The sequence below is a fragment of the Artemia sp. Qi Xiang Cuo genome, chromosome 18 (genome assembly GCF_049724085.1).
Source record: "Artemia sp. Qi Xiang Cuo chromosome 18, ASM4972408v1, whole genome shotgun sequence".
Taxonomy (NCBI): domain Eukaryota; kingdom Metazoa; phylum Arthropoda; class Branchiopoda; order Anostraca; family Artemiidae; genus Artemia; species Artemia sp. Qi Xiang Cuo.
The window spans coordinates 39159328-39184826 of NC_142811.1; the positions used below are offsets into that span (position 1 = coordinate 39159328).

The window sequence follows — 25499 nt, forward strand, 5'->3', positions numbered from 1 at the left end:
TATATATATATATGGCCTAAGGCTATTATATATATGGTCTTATATATTATCTCAGGGTATAGACCTGTATAAATTATTAATCTAAAATTGTCTTCTTTTGACATGTCTCCTTCTGCAGAGATGCTAGTACTTGTACCCCTCAATTGAATGATGCCATAGGGGAATAACAGACACCTCCTCAGCCTCCCTTTTCTCTCTAAAGGACAGAAAATTAGCTAAAGAGACAATGCTGACAGGTAAGTTTTACCTCAGCTTTGCCAATGTCTTCCACTTTTCTTACAGGTGTGCCAGCCTACATATGTGTGCTTTTTATTTGTTACCTATAAAGCTGTGCTGTCTTCATCTGACCATTAAGCTGTAAATAAAAGAGAATCACACATACTACCAGTTTTCTCTGTACCTAGTGCATTGAACAATTTATGGTACTGTTCTATTGGTTCTTGCCTTTGTTTATATCCCTGAGCAACATGTGCACCTGTTTTCATCAGGCGTCCTAACTCATTTTGTGACTGGTATGCATTGCTGTATTCAAAAGCATCTGGTTAATAGACCAGTACCCAGTCTTGAGAAATCAGTTATTTTTTACCAGAAACAATTGTGCCTCTGTTTTGCAAAAAAATGCAATAATATATCTTTGCATGGAAACATTTTCCACAAAAGAAACTCCCCACCCAGACAATGCTTGCCATGTAGGCGTACTGTTTCCGAGCTCATTTGTATCTTGTCCCCCTATTCATTGCTTAACTCATGTAAATTTTAACCTTTGTTCTCTTTATTGATAAAATAAACTACCAGTTTTCCTTTCATTATTTTTTTTTATTATTATTTTTTATTTAATTTTTTTTGCATTGATGTTTATGTTATTTATTGATTCTTTTGTTTTCCTCTCCTTTTTATATGTTCTCTTTAAAACCTTTTTTAACATAATTTTGATTTACCTTTAGCTCTCTGACACATTGCCACTTAATATTTTTGACAATGGTTTTGTCATTCTGATAATGTTGTTTTTGGCATTGTTTTGCCAGTTTTTATTGTTTGCTTTATTTATGTTTTTTTATGACTCCAAAGTGCAAATTCTTCAGGGCTTGTGATAGAAATTTTTCCGAGGTTAAACAACTCTGTGTTTAATTTAGCTTTTGAAAATGATAGTTTTCTAATTGAAGTGCTTGTCAGAAACCAATGTTCTTAACCTGTTTTCTAGTCTTGGTGTTGCTCAATTATAAGTTTCAAATTTTTTTTAAAATAGGCCTAAAAAATCTGTTCTGCTCCTCTCATCAAAATATATATATATACATATATATATATATAAATATATATATATATATATATATATATATATATATATATATATATATATATATATATATACATATATATATATATATATATATATATATATATATATATATATATATATATATATATATATATATATATATATATATATATATATATATATATATATATATATATATTATCATCTTCAGAACGTGACGTTCACGTCAAACATAATTCATTGTAAGAAATGCATTTAAAAAAAAACTACACTTTTAGTTAAAAAGTCAAAATTAAAAATAAATAGAAAACACAATACAATCAATGAAAATGCATAAAAAATATGATGGGTCAAAATTTTGTAATTTTAATTATACATATACACGGAAACAAGGTTTAAATCTTTTTTTCTAACCGCTGATGGGCACAGCGTACCGGCTGAAGTTTCTCAACAGGCACTGCAACCCTGCGCGGGAGTCGTTTTTTTTGTGGAGGTCGAGGGGGGAAAAGTGTTTTTTGGATCGGGTAGATCAGATATTGTCTTCCCAAATCCATTCAGAGTTTTTCTCTTCTTTTTTCAGAGTTTGCATTTTAAACTATGTCAGCAGCTCTTCATACGATATTTCTACATGCTTTAAAATTATAATTAGAGCTCTTTCGATCTTGGCACTTTGCTCAGTCGTCAGTCCAAAATGCCATACAGGAGCTGCATATTCCATAATTGGGTGAATAAAAGATATAAATATTCGGAGGAGGTGATCTGGAGGGGTGCCATGTTTTGACATAAAAACAGCTCCCCCGAGAAAGGAAAATGCAAACTTGATTTAAGATTTTCTGTGAAAAGAAAGTAAATTAAAGAAAACCCTAAAGCTTATGAATCAAGAAACAAACCATACGGGTCTCTTAAAATATTCATTATTCGATTCTTATTAATAAAGTAGTTTTCGCAATACTCATGGCTTGATAATTATCTGGCTTTAAAATAACATATTAGAAATAAGAGATTTTTTTTCCGTTATATCTTTAGCACAATTTACACGTACATTATGTTAATTTCTTAAACCACATTGGCCTTCGTTTTTTCAGTATGTTCATTTGGCCTATAAAAACCCCATTTTTGCTCGTTTTTCTTTCTTTATGTACATTATGTTGTTTCAGGGCACGGGTAAAAAGTTCAAGCAATGAGTAACTTATGGTAAAATGCATATAGAAATATAAAATTCAGCTTTATTCAAACATTAAGGGAGGAGGGGGGGGGGGATAAATTAAAGTGAAGTACTTTTTAGGAATGATATAATTAATTCTAAGAATCTGATAAAGTTCTTATTTATATCATTTTTAAGAACGCTTAACTTTATTTTACACCCTTTTGTTGCAACTTAATGCCTATAAATGACTAAAAATATATTTTAAATGGTATGAGGGGGGATTCCCCCTCACGTCAAAACTGCTTATGCTTGCATATGTTTTATATTGTCTGGTTGTTTAGATGTGGCCCCAACTTTTGTAAAGTAAATTTGTTTATTTTGGCCTCATCCAGTTCCCAGGCACTTGATTCAGTCATAGACAATGTATGTAATATTCATCATCCCCTAGGAAGAGATTTGTATTTTCAAACTTCTTAGTAAAGAAACGGTTGATTTTTGCACTGCTTAGCTACAGTTGTAGATACCGAAAACTGAATTCGCATGTAAATTGAATAAATTCGATTTATTTTATCGCTATATTCATTATTTTTAATAATTTTGTATCTAAATAGTGTCACTTAAATTAGACCATGTTTAAAGCACCTCGCCTTTAAATCCTTTTTATACTCGTATGATTTATTTCTGTCAGATTGTTCAGTTTGCAGAATTTGCTGTGTGGTATAAAAAAAATTATTTATGATCGCTCAGTAATTTGGGAAAATCCAAATAAAGCCTAACTAGATAATTTGAAGGAGCAAAAAGTAAGAAACAAGGTTACGTGAATGGAGTGCGGGAAAAATTTCACTACGAGTGAAACGCTTTTAGGAATAATATAAGTAAATCCTATAAAACTTTTATGCATATCATTCATAAGAAGGCTTCACTTTATCTTACCCCAACTCTCCTAATGTGCAACTATATAGCCTAAATTATATATTCTCCATCCATTTTGACGTACATCCTATTGGTTTCAACTTAATACACATTAAGAACTAAAAAACACATTTTAAATGGCTACACAGTTATAAAAGAAAAGATCCTAAGCCAGAACTCTTAGACTATCTAAGTTCTTTAATTCCTGGGCATAAAAATACAAAAACAACATTAACAATATAACAACAACAATACCACAAAACATAAAAAATATTTTTCTCCTAAGGTTTTTGCAGCCAGGGAGAAGCTAGAACCTCAGACCACCCTGTCATCTAAGAACAATTTCATCCTTGATGGGGAGTATAATCAAATTCCGCTCAGATAGAAAAAGGTCGATACTCTATCTGCATAAGTGCACTAGACAATTCTCAAAATGTCTCAAAATGGGTTTTTACAAAAGTTTATCAGAGCTAGACCAGGGTGGTCTGACCTGCTGTTAAATATAAGAAGAAAGAACAGAGCTATTGGAAATCTAAAAGTTGGACCCAAGGTAAATAGCCTAATTTCAAGTTAAATAGGGCTATATGATACTCTAAAGGATACTTGTCAATTAGCCTATATAAAATACACTTGAGAAGTGAAGTTTGGTTAATGCTAATGAAATAAAACAAAATATGATGAAAATATAATAGTTTAGAAACAATTTTGGGTAAGTTTCTAGATAATTTAGCTAGGATGAAAGTGAAAACATCTTTTGATGCCTTTTTTTATGCTCTTTCATAATTCAATTATTGCTTCTGTTGCAAATTGCATCTTGAGCCTAAAGGGGACCCAAATATATTTAATTTTTGTAATCAGACAAAGGTGTACTGGCTAAAGTATGTCCTGGGAAGGTATTTTGAAGTACCTACCTCCACTCCTTATCCCTCTAGAGGGCCATGACCTTTGATGACATTTGAAAATCTGTGTGTTATAAAAGTGAAACCTTGCAAAACAGATCTTCTGCTGAAATGAAGTAGCCTAGGCCTACAACAAAAAAAAATTCAGCTTCACAACTTTCCTCAATCCCAATTTATAAGGTTTCAAAGATTCAAAAATAGGCTACATCTCCTAAATAAAAAAAAACAGGTAAAATTCTACTTTAGCTACTTTTGGCTATCTTGGAATGGGGTAAGGTTAGGAAAATGAAATTTTCAGGGATGGGTCTACAGGCTAAAGTATGTCCTAGGAAGGCATTTTGAAGTACCTATCTCCACTCCTTCCCCCTCTAGAGGGTCCTGAAATTTTGCCTACATGACAGGTCTATACCCATTGAAATTTTGACAAAACAACATTTTACATTAATTTTCAGTTATCAGTTTCTTTTTCTCTGGCTTTAGTTCTGAAAATTCAATTTCAGTTACTTGAGCAGAATTTTAAGCCATATAAATAGTTTATGTCAAAAATTTAGGAAATGTATTTGTATATCTTTAAAACCTTATAAATTGGGATTGAGCAAAGTTGTGAAGCTGAAAATATTTTTGTTGTACTTCATTTAAGCAGAACATCTATTTTGCAAGGTTTCACTTTTATAACACACATATTTTTAAAGGTCCTCAAAGGTCAGGACCCTCTAGAGGGAGAAAGAGTGGAGGTGGGTACTTCAAAATATCTTCCCGGGACATACTTTAGCCTGTAGAACCATCCCTGAAAGTTTCATTTTCTTAACCTAACCCCTTTCCAAGACAGTCAAAAGTAGCTAAAGTAGAATTTTACCAAAAAACAACATTGATATGGTTTAAAATTCTAATCAAATAACAGGAATTGTATTTTTGGTAAAATTCTAGGCTACTTTAGTTACTTTTGACAATCTTGGAAAGGGGTTGGGTTTGGAAAATGAAACTTTTAGGGATGGGTCTACAGGCTAAAGTATGTCCCGGGAAGGTTTTTTGAAGTACCTACCTCAACTCCTTCTCCTTCTTGATGGTCCTGAAATTTGCCTACATGACAGGCAACCCATTAAAATTTTGACAAAACATTTTACCTTAATTTTCAGTTATCAGTTTTTTTCTCTTGCTTTAGCTCTGAAAAATGCAATTCCTGTTATTTGAGCAGAATTTTAAGCCATATCAATCCTTTTTTTTCTAAATTTAGGAAATGTATTTCCATATCTTGCAATCATTATAAATTGGGGTTGAGAAAAGTTGTGAAGCTGAGAACCATTGTGTGGTGCTTCATTTAAGCAGAAGATCTATTTTGCAAGGTTTCACTTCTATAACTCACCAATTTTTAAAAGTTGTCAAAGGTCAAACCCCTTTAGAGGAAGAAGAAGTGGAGGTAGGTACTTCAAAATACCTTTCAGGGAGATACTTTAGCCTGTAGACCCATCCATTTTCCTAAACCAACCCCTTGCCAAGATAGTCAAAAGAAGTTAAAGTAGAATTTTATTGGTATTTTCAAAACTAGGCCTAAAGCCAGAGTAAAAGAAATTGATAACTGCAAATTAAGGTAAAATGTTGTTTTTTCAAAATTTCAATAGGTATAGATCTGTCATATTTCCACATTAGGGGGATTGGGGTAAAGTTCATGGTAAATATGCTGTGGGACATATAATTTAGCTTGGATAAAAGTGAAAATATCATTTGAATTTTTTCTATGCCCTTATAATTCATATAAAATACCTTTTGGTTCTAAACTGTTATATATTCATCATGTTTTGTTTTATTTCATTATCCAAACTTCACTTCTTAAGTGTGTTTTATATAATAGGCTAGACAAGTACCATAAAATGAACATAGGCTAGTACAGTACCATTAAATTCCTGATTTTGTTCTCTTTTTTTATATAGTAATTGTTGCCCAACATTTAACCCTCACTCCCCCTTTGATGGACCCATAAATAGGACACTGACCTATATATAGCCTAAATAATATATATATTTTTTTCCCATGGTAGCCTTCCTAGGCTTTTATTTGTTATCTGATAAAATCAGGGTGCTGTCTTAATCTGACCATTAAGCTGTAAATGCCAAAGAGAATCACACATACAATTGCTGTCTCTAGACCTAGGCACTGCAACCCTGTGCGGGAGTTTTTTTTTTGTGGATCGAGGGGGGAAAGGGGTTTTGTGAATTGGGTGGCTCAGAGATTTACTTCCAAAATCCATGCAGAGTTTTTCTCTTCTTTTTTTCAGAGTTTGCATTTTAAACTTTGTCAGCAGCTCTTCATACGACATTTCTGCCTGCTTTAATACTATCATTAGAGCTCTTTTGATCTTGGCTCTTTGCTCAGTCGTCAGTCCAAAATGCCATACAGGAGCTGCTTATTCCAGAATTGGGCGAATAAAAGATATAGATATTTGGAGGAGGTGATCTGGAGGGGTGCCATGTTTTGACATAAAAACAGCTCCCCCAAGAAAGGAAAACGCAAACTTGATTTAAGATTTTCTGTGAAAAGAAAGTAAATTAATGAAAACCCTAAAGCTTATGAATCAAGAAACAAACCATACGGGTCTCTTAAAATATTCATAATTTGATTCTTATTAATAAAGTAGTTTTTGCAATAGTCATGGCTTGATAATTATCTGGCTTTAAAATAACATATTAGAAATAAGAGATTTTTTTCTGTTATATCTTTAGCACAATTTACACATACATCATGTTGTTTCAGTGCACAGGTAAAAAGTTCAAGCAAAGAGTAACTTATGGTAAAATGCATTTGGAAATATAAAATTCAGCTTTATTTGAATATTAAGGGAGGGGGGATAAATTAAAGTGAAGTACTTTTAGGAATGATATAATTAATTCTAAGAATCTGATAAAGTTCTTATTTATATCATTTTTAAGAATGCTTAACTTTATTTTACACCCTTTTGTTGCAACTTAATACCTATAAATGACTAAAAATATATTTTAAATGGTATGAGGGGGGACTCCCCCCTCATGCAAAACTGCTTATGCTTGCATATATTTTTTATTGTCTGGTTGTTTAGATGTGGCCCCAACTTTTGTAAAGTAAATTTGTTTATTTTGGCCTCATCCAGTTCCCAGGCACTTGATTCAGTCATAGACAATGTATGTAATATTCATCATCCCCTAGGAAGAGATTTGTATTTTCAAACTTCTTAGTAAAGAAACGGTTGATTTTTGCACTGCTTAGCTACAGTTGTAGATACCGAAAACTGAATTTGCATGTAAATTGAATAAATTCGATTTATTTTATCGCTATATTCATTATTTTTAATAATTTTGTATCTAAATAGTGTCACTTAAATTAGACCATGTTTAAAGCACCTCGCCTTTAAATCCTTTTTATACTTGTATGATTTATTTCTGTCAGATCGTTCAGTTTGCAGAATTTGCTGTGTGGTATAAAAAAAATTATTTATGATCGCTCAGTAATTTGGGAAAATCCAAATAAAGCCTAACTAGATAATTTGAAGGAGCCAAAAGTAAGAAATAAGGTTACGTGAATAAAGTGTGGGTCAAATTTCACTACAAGTGAAACGCTTTTAGGAATAACATAAGTAAATCCTATAAAACTTTTATGCATATCATTCATAAGAAGGCTTCACTTTATCTTACCCCAACTCTCCTAATGTGCAACTATATAGCCTAAATTATATATTCTCCATCCATTTTGACGTACATCCTATTGGTTTCAACTTAATACACATTAAGAACTAAAAAACACATTTTAAATGGCTGCACAGTTATAAAAGAAAAGATCCTTTGCCAGAACTCTTAGACTATCTAAGTTCTTTAATTCCTGGGCATAAAAATATAAAAACAACATTAACAATATAACAACAACAATACTACAAAACATAAAAAATATTTTTCTCCTAAGGTTTTTGCAGCCAGGGAGAAGCTAGAACCTCAGACCACCCTGGCATCTAAGGACAATTTCATCCTTGATGGGGAGTATCATCAAATTCCAATCAGATAGAAAAATGGCGATACTCTATCTGCATAAGTGCACTAGACAATTCTCAAAATGTCTCAAAATGGGTTTTTACAAAAGTTTATCAGAGCTATTGGAAAGCTAAAAGTTTTGTCTGGACCCAAGGTAAATAGCCTAATTTCAAGTTAAACAGGGCTACATGATAGTCTAAAGGATACTTGTCAATTAGCCTATATAAAATACACTTGAGAAGTGAAGTTTGGTTTATGCTAATGAAATAAAACAAAATATGATGAAAATATAATAGTTTAGAAACAATTTTGGGTAAGTTTCTAGATAATTTAGCTAGGATGAAAGTGAAAACATCTTTTGATGCCTTTTTTTATGCTCTTTCATAATTCAATTATTGCTTCTGTTGCAAATTGCATCTTGAGCCTAAAGGGGACCCAAATATATTTAATTTTTGTAATCAGACAAAGGTGTACTGGCTAAAGTATGTCCTGGGAAGGTATTTTGAAGTACCTACCTCCACTCCTTATCCCTCTAGAGGGCCATGACCTTTGATGACATTTGAAAATCTGTGTGTTATAAAAGTGAAACCTTGCAAAACAGATCTTCTGCTGAAATGAAGTAGGCCTACAACAAAAAAAAATTCAGCTTCACAACTTTCCTCAATCCCAATTTATAAGGTTTCAAAGATTCAAAAATACATCTCCTAAATAAATAAAAAAAAAAAACAACATTGATATGGTTTAAAATTCTAATCAAATAACAGGAATTGTATTTTTGGTAAAATTCTAGGCTACTTTAGTTACTTTTGACAATCTTGGAAAGGGGTTGGGTTTGGAAAATGAAACTTTTAGGGATGGGTCTACAGGCTAAAGTATGTCCCAGGAAGGTATTTTGAAGTACCTACCTCAACTCCTTCTCCTTCTTGAGGGTCCTGAAATTTGCCTACATGACAGGCAACCCATTAAAATTTTGACAAAACATTTTACCTTAATTTTCAGTTATCAGTTTTTTTCTCTTGCTTTAGCTCTGAAAAATGCAATTCCTGTTATTTGAGCAGAATTTTAAGCCATATCAATCCTTTTTTTCTAAATTTAGGAAATGTATTTCCATATCTTAAAATCATTATAAATTGGGGTTGAGAAAAGTTGTGAAGCTGAGAACCATTGTGTGGTTATCCCACACTTTCCAGAAAGATTTAACTATTTGTTAACTGAATATGAATTATTCCAGGAGGGGCTGTCTCATTCCCTCTTAAACCCCACTATTTAGACAAAACTTTGAATTTTTGCCCCCAATACTTTTAAGAGAGACTACTCAAACAAGGGGAATTGGAACGGATTCTTTTTTTTTTTTTTTTTTTTTTTTTTATATATAAAATGCTGCATGAGCTTCTTGATACGCATAATATTTTAGGTAAACATGTTTCTCAATATTTAAATGGAAACGAATATTTAAAATATTTAAAATTTATTCAAATGTTCGAAAGGTAATTGGTATATAAAACACTTGCAACTGCCAGTTCACTACACTCGTTGTACTCATAAACCTTTTCAGTAAAGCACTGTAAAAATTTATATATTTGGCATCAAAATACACTGGAAATTCATTTTATATGTTTATCATAACCAAAATTCCGTTTTTAGGATTTTTGTTACAATGCACACAGGTTGTGTTTGTGTTTATAGAAACCATTATCAGAAACTGTTTGACAGAGTAAAGATGATTATCATCAATGAAATAAATAAAATAATTAAATTTATTAATAAATAAATAAATAAAAGCTCCACATCATTATCGAGTAGCAGTCAAACATACAGGCCAAAAATAACCCTCACGAATTTTAGATATGGCTTTTGGCCTAACTTAATAATGGACTGTTTCAATGACGTACTTTTCATACAAACTAATCAAAAGAAAATATAATTATTCAAACAAGAATGATGCTCTTAGCTCCATTGTTGCCAGGCTGCACTAATTTCCCCCCATAGGATGGGTGCTAGATTTTTATTGAGCAAGGGAGGGGGCACTGTTTTTCCCCTTCAGACCTATTTTTTTCAGATTTGTGTTTTACCACTTTAATAGTTGCTAGCATAATAAATTAAAAAAAATTTAATACTGACTATGATAACAAAATTTTTTTTTCTAATTTTTATATATCAATGCAATGCAAATCGCCAATCATAGAACTTGGACAATATTATTAGGTTTATGTTTAACCATTTTTGGATTTATCTCATTTTAGGCTGTTTTTGCAAGATGGTTATGACCCCTCCGTTATTTTTTTTTTTTTTTGATTGTATACAAATATTTGCTAATTAATTCCATCCGAATATCTAGTATATACTTACACTCTTTCACATGACATTCCCCAGACGCTTCTTACGAGAATTGAGGGGTCTGGGGTGATTCATCACGACCTTATTCGCCAACCGTCTAGGGTTAAACAGAAAGCATACTGTCTGCGGCTGGGGTAGGAGGATGTCATAAAGAAAAACGGGAAATTTCTGGAGGGTGTAAATAAGGAACCTTAAATAACTTAGGATGGAGGAGGAGCGTGCGTAGCTATGTTGGCCTCAAGCGGCTTGGTGTTGCATTTAGTTGTTAGTAGTAGTATATTTCATGAGCTCCTATGGCCTCCCATGTTTTCCATTTTAAAAAACAAACTTGGTCTGATAATGAATTGGTTGCAGAGTTCAGCACTCCAATTTGATGGCTGGCAATTTCAATTTTTAGATCTACGAACTTTCTGTTGTTGTACGTAGTGTTCCTTCTATTTTTTTTTTTTTTTTTTTTGGCACTGCTAATATTAATGACCAAATTTGCTCCGTAAGATTGGAGAACACAACGTAAAATCTACGTAGCTCTTGAAAAACAGATTTTATTTGACAAAGATTTGAACTCGAGAACCTTGAAAAACTTTCTCAATTCATGTTTTTATGCTTTTTCAGCTTTCTTTGCGTTCCTTTTATGCTTATATGACTTGTCACTCAAATACTTTTTGAAAAACCCAGCATTTATTTTACAAAAATTCGAATGTCTTCACTAATATAGTGGCGTTTCTAACTTTCTTCCCTATGACACCATCTGCTACTGCATGAACTACTTTCATCAAGTTATGTCATTAATCTTTTATATTGCCATATTCTAAACTCTCCGGTTTAAAATTTAACTATTCGTGGATATTTCATCTCAGATTTTCATCCAAAAGTCTACAAACGTCATCCGAAAAGATTACAATAACGTAATCAAAAAGGGCGAACGTTATACATATTCCCTAAGATTTGAAGCTCGCTGTTGAATTAGAGTAATTACTGACTCATATTTGCGCCAAGTGGGGGAGGAAATTTTAAAAGAAAATCTTTTTGTGATGTTTGAATTTAAAAATTAAAAAGAAAACAAACATTAACCCCAACCCTTTTAATTTCAAAAATTCATTATCTTGTTTCATCATTAAAAAAAATCCTTAAAAATCCTTCATCATTAGTCCCCTGTCAATACAACTCATCAAGGTTTTCCTTATGGCTTCATGCCTCTGGATATGAGGTAGCCTACTTAAAAGAGTAATCTAGAAGGGATTACACAACATAGGATGAAAAAATACCCCTTCCCAACCGTGAAAAACAAGGCTTTCCAAATTTGAGAATTTTATTTGAGTTTTGTTTTTTTAATTTCCGTAGGGGGAAGGAATTTTGGTTCTTGTGTGTTATGCGCCACTCACTCAAGGTTACGCTGTGTAAAACTCGAGAACAGACCAGTTTCTTCATTACTTTTTGCAGTTACTACACCCATCTAAATCCTGACTACATCCATCTACATACAAACTGTTCACTACCCCCACCTTTTTTCTAGTTACTACACCCATCTACATTCTGACTGTTCGCTACATCCATCTACTTCTTATCCATGCTCCCTAAATTCACCTCTTGGCACCTCCATTGGCACCTTCTTACGCACCGTTTTTTAATTTTAATTTACGCTGTATATGCATCGACGCTTTGAGGATATCAAAAAGGGGCTAGACAAGCAAGAAGCTGAGGTGATGGAGAATAGAGCGGCAGTAAGCATGGAGTCTCGGGTAAGACTTAAACATATCTCCACAATTTTAAATTTATTCGTGTTTTTTTCGTTTTTTCTTTTTATTCCGTTTATTTCTTGTTATTCCGTTTTTGTGAAAATTTGGTGAAAATAAAAGTTAATCTATCCATCTAACAGGTTTCTTAGCTCTTTTTTTAATATGGCAAAAAGAGTAGGTACACTAGTTAAGTGAAACTTTCAGAGCTCTTCTGGGCTTGTATTTGAACCAATCCAAGAAAGTCTCATAAAACAAACCAAAATACAAGTGTGATAAAATGGAGGAAAAAGGGAAATGTATGATAATTTGCACTCCCATATGCATGTTGGGAGTTTTCCTATTTTGTTTTTTACCTTATTTCGACTACAAAAGTAAGTACCAAATTTTAGTGCAAAAATAAACACATATTTATTTTTTTGGTAAACAATCTCGTAAGTTTGAGAAAAGATAATCCCATTTTTCTCCCTAAAATTTGATAATCTTAACAAAACCATGCTGTTGCCTGTGTCAGCATAGAATAAGATAGTCTGAACACAATCACCGGGATCATTGTACCTCGACTCCTTAGACTCAAGCAGTTTTCTGTAAGTTGCAATTTCCATATCAAGATTGCATTTGATATCCATAAGTTCTAGACATTCCTTGGTTTGCTGGGCCATCTCATCTTGGAGACTCTGCATCTCAGCTTGAGCAGCTGCCAAAGCACTTGAATGATTCTTCCTCTCATTCTCCAAAAGGGCTTCCAACTCACGAATATGATTCTGTAAACGTAATTTACGTTACATATATTTGTATTATCAAAATTATAAGTATATCGGGTGATGAAAACTTTAACACAGTGGGGCGGAGAGGTTATAAAAATATGATATACCTGCAATGATACCTAATATTGTACCCTAATCGCAATTAAATATTTTTAGCTTGAGCCTTATGTTCCAAAATATCACCAAATCTTGGACATAAAATCTTAAATATGGAATAAAGCATCTTAATCATAGATAGAATTAATCACGGATAGACTAAACCAAAGAAAAGTGGTGTACTGAAGAGGTTAGGAGCAAAGAAGATATTTAAATCAAGTAAAGTATGAATTTTATTTGGAAATTTAAAGTTTATGGGTAATTTGTTAGAATTTTTGAAACCTTCTTCCTAAATAGGTTTTGTGTTGTTTAAGCATATGTTTTATTGTTTGTTGAGGTTTTTGTAAGGGAAGAATGGTTCAAATTGTATTTATTTTATTTTCACTTTTTTTATTACATTTTTTTTTCTATGGCAGCTTGAAGGGATAATATAAAACTTGGAATGTACTTGAAGCCACCGCCAAAGGATTCTCCTAAGGAGGGGGAGCATCCTACAAGCGGGACGTGCGTTGTATTTTGTTTTGTTTTTATTTGTGTTGTAGCTTAACATTTGTGTCTAAGCTTAACAAAAATTAAGCTTAGAATTAAGCAAAAATTAAGTTGAGTTTTGTTAAAAAACAAAACTCAAATAAAATTCTCAAATTTGGATAGCCGTGTTTTCCACGGTGGGGAAGGGCTATTTTCTCATCCTATGTTGTTTAATCCCTTTTAGGTTATTCAAAAACATCAAATCAGCCCCCAACCCAATTAAAAAATTTTCAGCCCGAACATTCGTCAAGCTCAAAAACCGTAGGAAAATTATGAAATTCAATAGGTAGTTTTTATTCTCGTACAAATCAAATTTAAACATCAAAAAACGTGGGAGGCGATAATAGGCAATACAAAAACAAATAATAAATAAAAATGAGAATCTCGAAGACCAAAGCTCAAAATTTAAGTAGTCATAAAGTCTAAAAGGATCATCAAAATGAAAAAAAAATAACAAAACAAATAGACATGACCGTATCGAGGATTTTTATTCGGGGGAAGGGGGAGGTACAAAAATAAAACCTAAAAAGCACATAAGATTTTTATTATACGTCTCTATTACGTTTTACCGACTCGGACAAACATTTGGGGGGGGGGGGTGTTCAAACTCACTTACCCCTCCCCTGAATACGGCCTTGCAAATAGACAAAAAGTTTGAACACCCAAGGGAAAAAACACCATTGGTGTTTGCATAGTCAACCACGTTCCAACGCATACGTTCCTTAAGTACAAAACTGAAGTTGAAGTTCCATAAATAGTTTTTTTTTTCTACGCATAGGGCAAGAGCGTGTACGTTTGTAGTTAATATGGGTAGTTATATGCAAGGATTTTTATCCTAAAATTATTATTTTAACCCCTATATGCGGGTTAATAACCAAAAAAGCTAAGAATTTATTTTTCCTGTGCTTATAATACAAAAAATACGCTCGTACACTAATCAAAATGAGGGAAGTGCAACATTTTTTGCTATAAGGCAGAGTATCTGTTACTGACATGTTATCTTTCTTACCGTCCATATGATTAATGGGCCACCTATGACCTGAACACGATTTTTTTTTTATTTCCTTGTAACAGCGACGTTGTTACATGGAAAATTTTAAGAGTTTCAGCGTTTGCACTGTACACTGGTTCATGCTTCTTGAATTGTAGTAAAATATCGACAAAATTATGCTTATGTAATCCCAAATTAGGTGTTGCTATTCGGTAGCTGGTACATTAACTTATAACATCACTCAGGGTGTATCCAGTATTTTAGTTCGGGGGTTGAGGGGGGGGGGTCCCAAAAAAACTTTCAAAGTTTTTGTTATGTTTTTACGAGTCGGGCAAAATTTGGGAGGAAGGGTTTGAAACCAGTAAATTATAGGTATGATCATCGCTGTCATGCTGAAGGGTCGTTTCTGACGTTAACATTTTTATAAAGAAAATTGTGATTTTAATAATATACATTGTTTTGCTGATTCATTGCCTTGCAAATCTATGATAGTTTTTTTTTATGAAAATGTTTTGTTTTCTGTTTGTAAAATTTTGATTTGCATATAAACAAATATGAACATAATTTATTTTACCTATATTATATACTGTGCGCACTTGAGCTGAGTTATTTAATTGTTCGGAAATTTGAATAAATTAAAGTGTCCTTTTTCTTATGTGCTTTTTTTTGTTAGGTTTAGCTCGGTATTTCCACGATAATGTGAAATAAGTGAGATTTTTTTTTATCCTCACAGCAAAGAGAAAGTACCCCCCCCCCCCCGAAAAATAACTGTTCAGCGTAGTTGATTTTCAGATAGAAAACATATTTTTTGAGGAGGAAACTCCCCCAGAAGCCTCAAGGCAAGGGTTTTAAGCTATACCCTGGGGGCATATAAGATTTTTTATAGAAGGCTGTGTCGTAGAAACTTCAAAAAAGGCTCATTCGATTGGAAATTCAAAGGGCTAGGGTTCTTTTTAATAGTCGAAAGTGATTTGAGGGCAGCTAGCCCCCCTCTCACGCCCACCTTTTCCCCAAACACATTCAATCAAAATTTTGAGACAGCCATTTTATCAAACGTAATTTCAAGTTCTGGAAATTAGATCTTTGAGGATGACAACTCGGCTGCCGTCAATCAAAAGACGATATCTGACATGACGAGCGAAATTGAGATTTCTACGTATGTCAAGTAAAGACACTCCGCTCTATCGGCTGTTCGAGTCAAAAACGTGATATTTACAAAAATAGCCAAGATATATGGTAGTTTTATTTGACGTTATCTGGAAAAGTTGTATTCTCTTGCGACTCAAAATGCGATATCTACACATGCAGATATCACCTTTTAGATCTTTGCTTTTACTTCCAGCGCAAGAGCAGATATCGCCAAATAAGGCCAACCTTTCATCAGATTCATGGCTATGTAGAAGAAAAGATTCCGTAAAACTGAAGAGCAGAATCATGAGCCGTGGCAATTTCTTGTTGAAAGAGGCCCTTAAGATGGCGAGAGAAAGGTAAGGGTAATTACCTTGTTAGGACTGTGTACCTGTAAAAGAAATTCTTTTGAAATTTGCAGAGATTTGACCCCAGCAAGGGAATCAGCTAGTAGGATAAGTCAGTTTAAGTTTCTAGTTTGCAATTCTGATGCAGGTTTTTCGTCATAGCTGTTCTGGGGGTTCGTTTTGCAGATGGTTTGCTGTTGTCAGACCACATTATTGCTTTTTTGGCAAATGTTTTGTTTCTTTTTATTTTTTCAGCAGTGTAAGCTACCATACATTTTGAGGCTATTTAAGAAGAACCTGAACTCTGTTAAAATCTGACGAAAACAGGATCTTTCCCAATCAGGGCCACCAGCTGTTTATGAGGTAGAGTACTCACTATTTTGGGGTACTCCAGGGATGCATGTCCTGTGCATGTCCACAGTCAGGGTTGGCACTTTAAATGGATTTTTTTTTCTTTTACGTGTTAAAATGTAACAAATAACAAAAGCGTTTTATCCAGTTTTGGCCTCGAAAACATTTATGACTGAGGTATATGCTTTACATGTAAAAATTTAATGTAAAAAATGTTTTTTTCACTGATGTAAAAAATTTTATTTTACATGTAAACTTTACATTACATTTTTTTTTACATTGCCAACCCCTGTCCACACTAGAAGCAATCAATGCATGTCTGCAGTACTCAGGCATTAAATATATATTTGGGGATCTGTCTCCTGTCAGAACTCTGCGCTCTCAAAATAAAATCTGACATTTTATCCGTCCAGGTCAAATAATTGAATCATTAGAAACCAGACAAAACTAGCATTCAGTCGGGAAAGCCGTTCAAATCCACAGTTTTTGCAATTTGTACCTTCAAAAGCTCTCACGGTTCCATGGCTGTGCTGAGATCTGGCTGATGGTTGCTCGACTAGGGGTTAATCCGGTATGCAATCCCTTCCCTTCCGAAATCCGACCCATGGTCCAAAAAGCTTCGGGACCCCTCTGCTTTACGCTGTTTGTTCTTTGTATTTTCTGCTGATAACCATGTCTTTTTTTTTCAGAGAAACAGCTCAATACAATGCTCAAATTAGCTCAAAACAGCTCAAACAGACACAAACAATGAGATGGCAACAAAGATGCACGCTTACAGCAATGAAATGGCGACAGCAGATATGCATGCGGATAACAGGGAAGCAGCTGCTGTTGTTGTGTCCCAAGAACAACGTATTATCAGAATTGTTCCCAAAGAAACAGTGATACCAAAAGAAATATCCATCAGTGGAATATTCTCAAGCCATCCATCACCACAAAAAGTTTCAGTGGACCAAACAGATGCTCCACCTGAATTAGAGAGCGTACAGTTTATCAAATACTGGCTGGAAAAAGTTGAGACTGAGAACATGGGAGTAAACTATGACATGGGGACAGAAATGCGTGCGGAAAACAATGAGACCGCTACAGAAGATACGCATGCGGATACGAGTGAGTTTAGTGACGGAGACGGTGAAATGGTTTTAGACTTGTCCACTCAATCTAACCGTCACGCAGCTAGTAACGAAGATACCAGACAAAGCCTAAATCAAAATTTACTTGATTCAGACGAAGACTTGGAGACCAACTCAGCAAGTGAGTATCAGCCAGATGGAGAATCATAAGATTCTGATTCTACAGGTGCTAGTGTTTGAAGAGCAGCAAGACAAAGTACTAATGTACAAGGCGAGCTTATCTCATTATTACCTGTGAGTGAAGTCTCTATCACTAGTGTTGAACGACAAGAAATGCTAGATGTTGAAGAACCTGCTTTTGTGACAAAAAAGAAGACAAGTCTGAGAAAAAAGGAGAAAGCAGAAAAGATAAAGAAAAAGAAAAGAGAGCTTTTTCTTTGAAAAGAAAAAGCAAAAACATCCATTCATAGAAAATGGGTGCAACCCCGAAAAGTGTTAGAAAAAGTGCAAAGAACTTGCAATTTATCAGAAGAGACAGATCTATAACAAGTTCCAAGAATTAAGCCAGGGAGAAAGAATTGCATACATCAAGTCGTTTTTGTTAGTGACAAGCAAAAAAATAATCACAGTGAAAGATTCGAAACGTACAAAATGTAGAGACTACAGTTTCGTGTATCGCCTACCTATTGCTGCTGGAGAACTCACGTTGGTAGTGTGCCAAAATACGTTTCTTTCAACTTTGGGTTACATCAGTCCGAAAATCATCGAGGTAATATCGAGAAAGCTAAAGACCTAGGGCGTTGGATTTTCCCCTTCAAAAAAAAGAGAAGGTGCTAGAAAGGTGGATGTGGACCGCGAAGCTATACGTATGCATATAGAATCATTCAAGCCATGTCAGCCCCACTACAGGAGGTAAAACAGTCCGTATGTGAGATATATCCCACGAGATATTACGTTCGAAGCTATGTTTGCTGACTTTCAAGAAAAGTTTCCCGCGCAGCGTTGTAGTCAGAGTTCTTACCTTTGAGCTTTGCAAGAAATGAACATATCAAACAAGATGCCAAGGTCACATGTATGTGAAATCTGTGACTTGTTCAAAATAAAGGAAACCAGGCAAGGTGTGTCAGACAAAGAAAGGGAGAAGCAACAGGAGCATAAAAACCAGGCAGAACTAGCTAGGCGAGAACTTGACAAAGATGCTGAGCACCCACACGGTGAAGAGAAGGCAGTGTTTACAGTTTATAAGTAAAGAGTCCAAATTCCTCCCATACAGCCAGCAGTTAAAGAATCGCATTTCAAAAGCAGGCTAGTGTGTTTCAATGAAACGTTTGTTCCACCGGTTTCTAGTGCTCGCACCGGCTCTTCACCAGAAGTGGCATACTGTGTAGTAAGGCACAAAAAAGCATATGGTAGAACCGGGGATGCTGTCGCCTCTACTTTTTTTGGTCTTGTGGATGAGTTACGGGATACAAAAGAATTTACATTCTGGGCCGATAACTGCTCGTCACAGAACAAGAAATGGATAATCTTTTCCATGTTTGTGCACATTTAAACGAATCATGGGGTCCAGAGAAGATCTCCATAAGTTCCTGAGGAAGGGAAACACACACATGGCAGCTGACAGCTTGCATGGCATGATAGAGAAGAAAATCCGCGTGAAGCAGGTTGTTGAGGACTTTCCCGAGTTGAAAAAGGTAATGCAGGATTCCAGACAAAATACCCGCGTTAAAGAGCTCAAAATAAGCGATTTCTACGAATGGAAGAATGAGAAGTCTGGGAAAAAGTCAGTTGCTTTCAACTTGGAAAGATCGTACAGACATGTTTCATGAAGAAAGACTCGAAACTATATTATCGATATGATTTTGACGACGAACTGAAAGCTGTAGATTTTCTGACAGTGAAAGTCAAAAGTGCTCTAGGCAAAGGTTTGCCTAAGAAGCTGTCGGTCCCAAGGGGGATTTCAAGGGACAAAAAAAAAACATCCTAATGAAACTTGTACCCCACATTGCAGACACACGGAAAAGGCCTTTCTGGAAGAACATTCATACAGCCAACGTGCAAGACTTGGTTGACAAATTCGAGGGCTGTGAACCAGAAGACGAGTAAAAACACGTAGACATTTTTTCTTTTTTTTTTATAACATAAATGAATATCATGTTTTTTACCTTTATAAAATAAATGAATTCAATGTTGTGGAAACGCTTGTGCCGTAGTTTGATTTGATCTTGACGTGTTCCTCTGAGATGCGCTTTTTCCCGCAGTAGAAACCACCGAAGACCAAGACCTAACTACAGCCTGAAAACAAGGTTATTCTACATCATGACATAGCTGATGTTGCTGGCAAGCAAATACGCTCATTGGAAACTGCGGTTCGCTTTGATTTAAAGTCGTTTTGTAAAACGGCAATCTCGTTTTTCTTATGGAATTTTAATATGGCGCTCTTGCAGATACGGATTTTTGTTGACGCAAAAGTAGGTTAAAAGGCAATATCTGCATTCATCTCGAGAACAAAAAAGAATTTTGTAGTTTTTCCTTAACAAACAAATTTGTCTTCCTCTGAAACCTAGATTTGATGTATTTTTTTTTGCAAAACAGGCACCTCCTATCATGTTTTCTAAGGCTTCAAACTTTTTTTTGTTTTTTCGTTCTCCTGTAATATCGAGTTTATGTCAGATATCGCCTTTTGATTGACGGCAGTCGAACTCCCCTACAGCCCTCGAAGCAAGAGTTGTAATTTAAGGATTCTCCGAGTTCTACCCATTATTTCTTATGGAAGGGATGCTCATATAAACTTTAGAGAGGGCTCATATGATTAGATATTGAAAGTTCTTGTGTACTTTTTAAGAGTAAAAAAAGATTGGAGGACAACTAGCCCCCCCCCCTCCTCCACACTCTAAATCCATCAGATAAAAATTTTGAGATAGATATTTGGTTAAAATAGCTCAGAGTTCTGAAAATAAAAAACTCCGGTGTTGACACAGCCCACCAGGGCCCGGAGGTAGGCGTTGTAAGTTATGCCCTGGGGGCATATAAACAATCAAACAATCATTAAATAAACAATCAATAAAATCTAAGCATTACTTGCTTTAAGCTCTATTTATTCATTTATATTATTACTTGTTGTATGTTTTTTTCTATGATTGTTTATTTAATTTCTGTTCGTTTTGGGTTTCATTTATTCTTTAATAGTAATTTCTGGTCGTTTTGAGTTTAAATTTTAACAGGCATTTGTATCTCCTGAGCTTAAGTTTAAAATGACCTTTACTTTTCTTTAAAAAACTTATTTTTCGGAAAGTTTTTATTTAATTAATCATAGTATATAATGAAGTGAGCAGTATAGAATAAAAACATATTGTAAATATAAAGCATAACGATCATGATAATGGAACTATAGAAACATAATGAATGACAGAATAAGGTAGAAATACAACCAAAATATAGAGTACAATGAATGGAAAGGTACTTGTATGATAAACGCCCTACCGCTCAAGCTGTTCATTGATTGACGCATTATAGAACTGTTTTTTTTTCTTTAGTTTCTTTCAGCTTAGCGTGAGACACGAAAAAGAAAAGTGACAGAATATATGGAAAAGATATAATTTGAGCTATATATTTAAACATTAGGGAGGGGGGGGGGGGTAAAGTGGTAAAGTAAATGGTCAATGCGAAGTTAAAAAACAATGCTTACTACATAATATGTAGAATAATTGTACCTAACAAATCAGACACGCAGACCCACTATACTTTATCCACATCACCCCACCCCTAATGTGCAAATATATAGCTTAAATTTGTTCCTAAAGTATTATATTTTATTTTGGTATATTTCATTAGGATTGAGTGTCAGAGAAACATGTTAGAAGGAAATTAGGTAGGGTGTATATCATACAAGTACCAATGGGTAAGTACAGAATGAAAGTCAGTAAGAATATTTTATAGACGCATCCAGCCTTTCATAAACTGCAAAGTTGTAAGTTAGACCAGGAAAAAACTATATTAGTTTGATAAAGATTAAAACACTAGTAGAAAGGACCCTAGTACTCGTGACATGACACCATATATGGGCATAGAGTCCCTAGGGAGAACACCTGTGCTGTCAGTCGTGACGGGGCACCATATATGGGCATAGAGTCCCTAGGGAGAACACCTGTGCTGTCAGTCGTGACGGGGCACCATATATGGGCATGGAATCCCCAGGGAGAACACGTTTCCGAGAATTGTTCCCGTGCAAAGTTTATTAACGTCTTTGATGTATTTCCAAGGAGAATTGTCTCCGGGACGAAGTTTATTAATGTCTTTGAAGTTCTTCCAGGAGAATTGTTTCCGGGCGAATGTTTTGATCTTAGAGATTAGCGTGGGAAAGGGTTTCTTAGTAATTTCAAATGTGACAGCGCAGGGATGCCAAAAACAAAAGGAACACACTGAAATTACGTTTAGGGGTTATTTGGGCGAAACCATTTTAGATATTTTAGGGAATTATTTCGGTGAAACAGTTAGAGACATTTTAAAAGATGATTTTAGAAGAGGATTTGAGGTTGAAACTCATTGGTCGTTATAATACACAAGTTTGAACATTTGAAAAGTGTCGTGAGGTCCCCTCACCCAACCCCAAAGGGCTCCGATCCCCTTACCCCAACCCCGAAGGAAGCCCCCGGTCCTCAAAGGTCCCCCAGGCTCCCAAAGGGCCCCCGGCGCCCCCAAGGCCTCTGAGCCCCAATTTTTTTATATTTTTTTAAGGTTTTATTATATCTTTTCAGAACAAGTTATTTTCTTAATGTCCATCCTAAACCCATTTTACAAGTTGAAGTACTCATCCTTTTCACCCACAACTTTACTATACTGCTTTTTTGAATGCTCCAACACCAAGCAATACTTTTCAAAGGCATTTCAGAACCAGTTCTTTTCTTAATGTCCCTCCTAAACTCATTTTACAAATTGATGTACCCATCCTTTTTACACACAACTTTACTTTACAGATTTTTGAATACTCCAACGCCAAGCAATACTTTTCAAAGGGCATTTCAGAACAATTTCTTTTCTTAATGTCCTTCCTAAACCCATTTTACAAGTTGAAGTACCCATCCTTTTCACAAACAACTTTACAGATTTTTGAGTGCCCAACACCAAGCAATACTTTTCAAAAGGCATTTCAGAACAAGTTCTTTTCTTAGTGACCGTCTTAAACCCATTTTACAAGTTGAAGTACCCATCCTTTTTAACCCACAACCTTAGTTTACAGCTTTTTGAATGCTCTACAACCAATCAATAACTTTCAAACACATTTTAAAACCAATTATCTTCATAATTTCCTTCCTAAACCCATTTTACAAGTTGAAGTACCCAACCTTTACACCCACAACTTTACTTTACAGCCTTTTGAATGATCAAACACCAAGCAATACTTTTCAAAGGGCATTTCAGAACAAGTTCTTTTCATAATGTCCTTCCTAAACCCATTTTACAAGTTGAAGTACCCATTATTTTCACACACACAACTTTACTTTACATCTTTTTGAATGCTCCAAAACCAATCAAAACATTTCAAAAGGCATTTCAGAACCAGTTATTTTCTTAATATCCTTTATAAACCAATTTTACAAGATGAAGTACCCATCCTTTACACACACAACTTTACTATACAGCTTTTTGAATGCTCCAACACCAAGAAATACTTTTCAATGGCATTTCAGAACAAGGTCTTTTCATAATGTCCTTCCTAAACCCATTTTACAAGTTGAAGTACCCATCTTTTTCACCCACAACTTTACTTTACAGCTTTTTTAATGCTCAAACACCAAGCAAAACTTTTCAAAAGGCATTTCAGAACAAGTTCTTTTCTTATTGACAGTCCTAAACCCATTTTACAATTTTAAGTACCCATCCTTTTCACCTACAACTTTACTTTACACATTTTTGAGTGCTCAAACACCAAGCAATACTTTTCAAAGGCATTTCACAACAGGTTCTTTTAATAATTTCAGTAATTAACACATCTTTCTAATTTAAAAACCCCCCCGTTTCACCCCCAACTTTAATTTATAGCTTTTTCGAAGTACTAAGCACCACTCACTACTTTTCAAAAGACATCTCAGTGCAATTTATTTTCATAAAGTAAATTCTCAGCCCATTTTGCGAATTGAAGTATCTACCCTTTTCACCACAACTTTACTATACTGCTTTTTTGAATGCTCCAACACCAAGCAATACTTTTCAAATGCATTTCAGAACAAGCTCTTTTCATAATGTCCATCCTAAACCTATTTTTACATGTTGAAGTACCTATCCTTTTCACCCACAAATTTACTTTACAGCTTTTTCAATGCCCAACACCAAGGAATACTTTTCAAATGGCATTTCAGAACAAGTTCTTTTCTTAGTGACCGACCTAAACCTATTTTACAAATTGAAGAACCCATCCATTTCACCCACAACTTTATATTACAGCTTTTGGATGCTCCAACATCAAGCACTAATTTTCAAAGATCATAATTATATCTTTTCAGAACATGTTATTTTCTTTATTTCCTTCCTAAGCACATTTTACAAGTTGAAGTACTCATCTTTTCCCCAGAACTTTATTATAAGGCTTTTTGAATACCCCAACATCAAGCAATACTTTTCAAAAGGCTTTATTATATCTTTTCAGAACAATTTCGTTACGAAATTTTATTCCTAAACCCATTTTACAAGTTGAAGTAGTTATCTTTTTTCCCACAACTTTACTTTACGACTATTTTTTACATCCAAATATCAAGCAATACTTTCCAAAGGGCTTTTTTTTATATTCAGAACAAGTTCTTTTATTAATGTCCTTCCTAAACCAATTTTACAAGTTGAAGTAGTTGTCTTTTTCACCACAAATTTACTTTACGACTTTTTTGTACAACCCAAGATCAAGCAATACTTTTCAAAAGGCTTTATTATATCTTTGCAGAACAAGTTCTTTTCTTAATATCCTTCTTAAACCAATTTTACAAATTCTAAATTTTTCCTTAATAGATAGAAAAAGCTATATCATAGTTGTGAATATTTTCTCGGAAGATAAGCAGTTCCATTTCAATTTTAAATTTTCTCAATGAAGTGAAGAAAAGTTCAAGTTCATTCTACTGAATTTTCTCACTGAAAAAGGAATTATCTATTGATTAATTCAATTTTTCCAAATAATATAAAAATTTTTCACTTCGGATCAGATGTTTCTCAAAGATGAAAAAATTTTAAATACTGTTCCAAATTTTTCATGGAAGATAGAAAAGTTCAAGTTATCTTCTGAATTTTACCAAGGAACACGCTTCGATACTAATTTACCAAGAGAAAATAAAATTCTTCTCCTTCAGTTTTAAGCTCACCAAAGAAATAAATAAACTTAAAGTTCCATTCTAAATTTTTCAGTAGTATATAGAAAAAGCTATTGAATAGTTTTGAATATATTCCCGAAAGACAAAAAGTTCTAGTGCAATTTTTAATTTTCTCAACGAAGTGAAGAAAAGTTCAAGTTTTCTTCTGAATTTTACCAAAGAACACACTTCAATTCTAATTTCTCCAGAGAAAATAAAAATCTTCCACTTCAGTTTTAAGTTCCCCAAAGACATTTTTTTCCGAAAATATAATTTTTCTTCCAAAAAATTAGTTTTTTAAAGAAAAGTAAAGGCCATTCTAAACTTAAGCTCAGCAGATACAAATGCCTGTTAAAATTTAAACTTAAAACGATCAGAAATTACTATTAAAGAATAAATGAAACCCAAAACGAACAGAAATTAAATAAACAATCATAACAAAGAAAACATACAACAAGTAATAATATAAATGAATGAATAGATCTTAAAGCGAGTAATGCTTAGATTTAATTGATTATTTATTTAATGATTGTTTGATTGTTTATATGCCCCCAGCATAACTTACAACGCCTACCCCCGGGCCCTGGT

General features: G+C 34.1%; 1 long non-coding RNA gene across 3 annotated transcripts in view; it reads left to right on the forward strand.

Annotated features, from left to right (window-relative positions):
• Window positions 1-3757: 3757 nt before the first annotated feature.
• The window catches only part of LOC148941480 (uncharacterized), a 30592-nt gene continuing 8850 nt past the window's right edge, over window positions 3758-25499 (forward strand). Inside the window, exons 1-3 of one of the 3 annotated variants that reach the window (XR_016143244.1) lie at window positions 3758-3885; window positions 12077-12302; window positions 16021-16165. This is a non-coding gene — a long non-coding RNA (uncharacterized LOC148941480). Of the gene's footprint in view, window positions 3886-12076; window positions 12303-16020; window positions 16236-25499 lie in introns of those variants that run through there. The other 2 variants (XR_016143245.1, XR_016143246.1) reach the window with 2 other exon arrangements.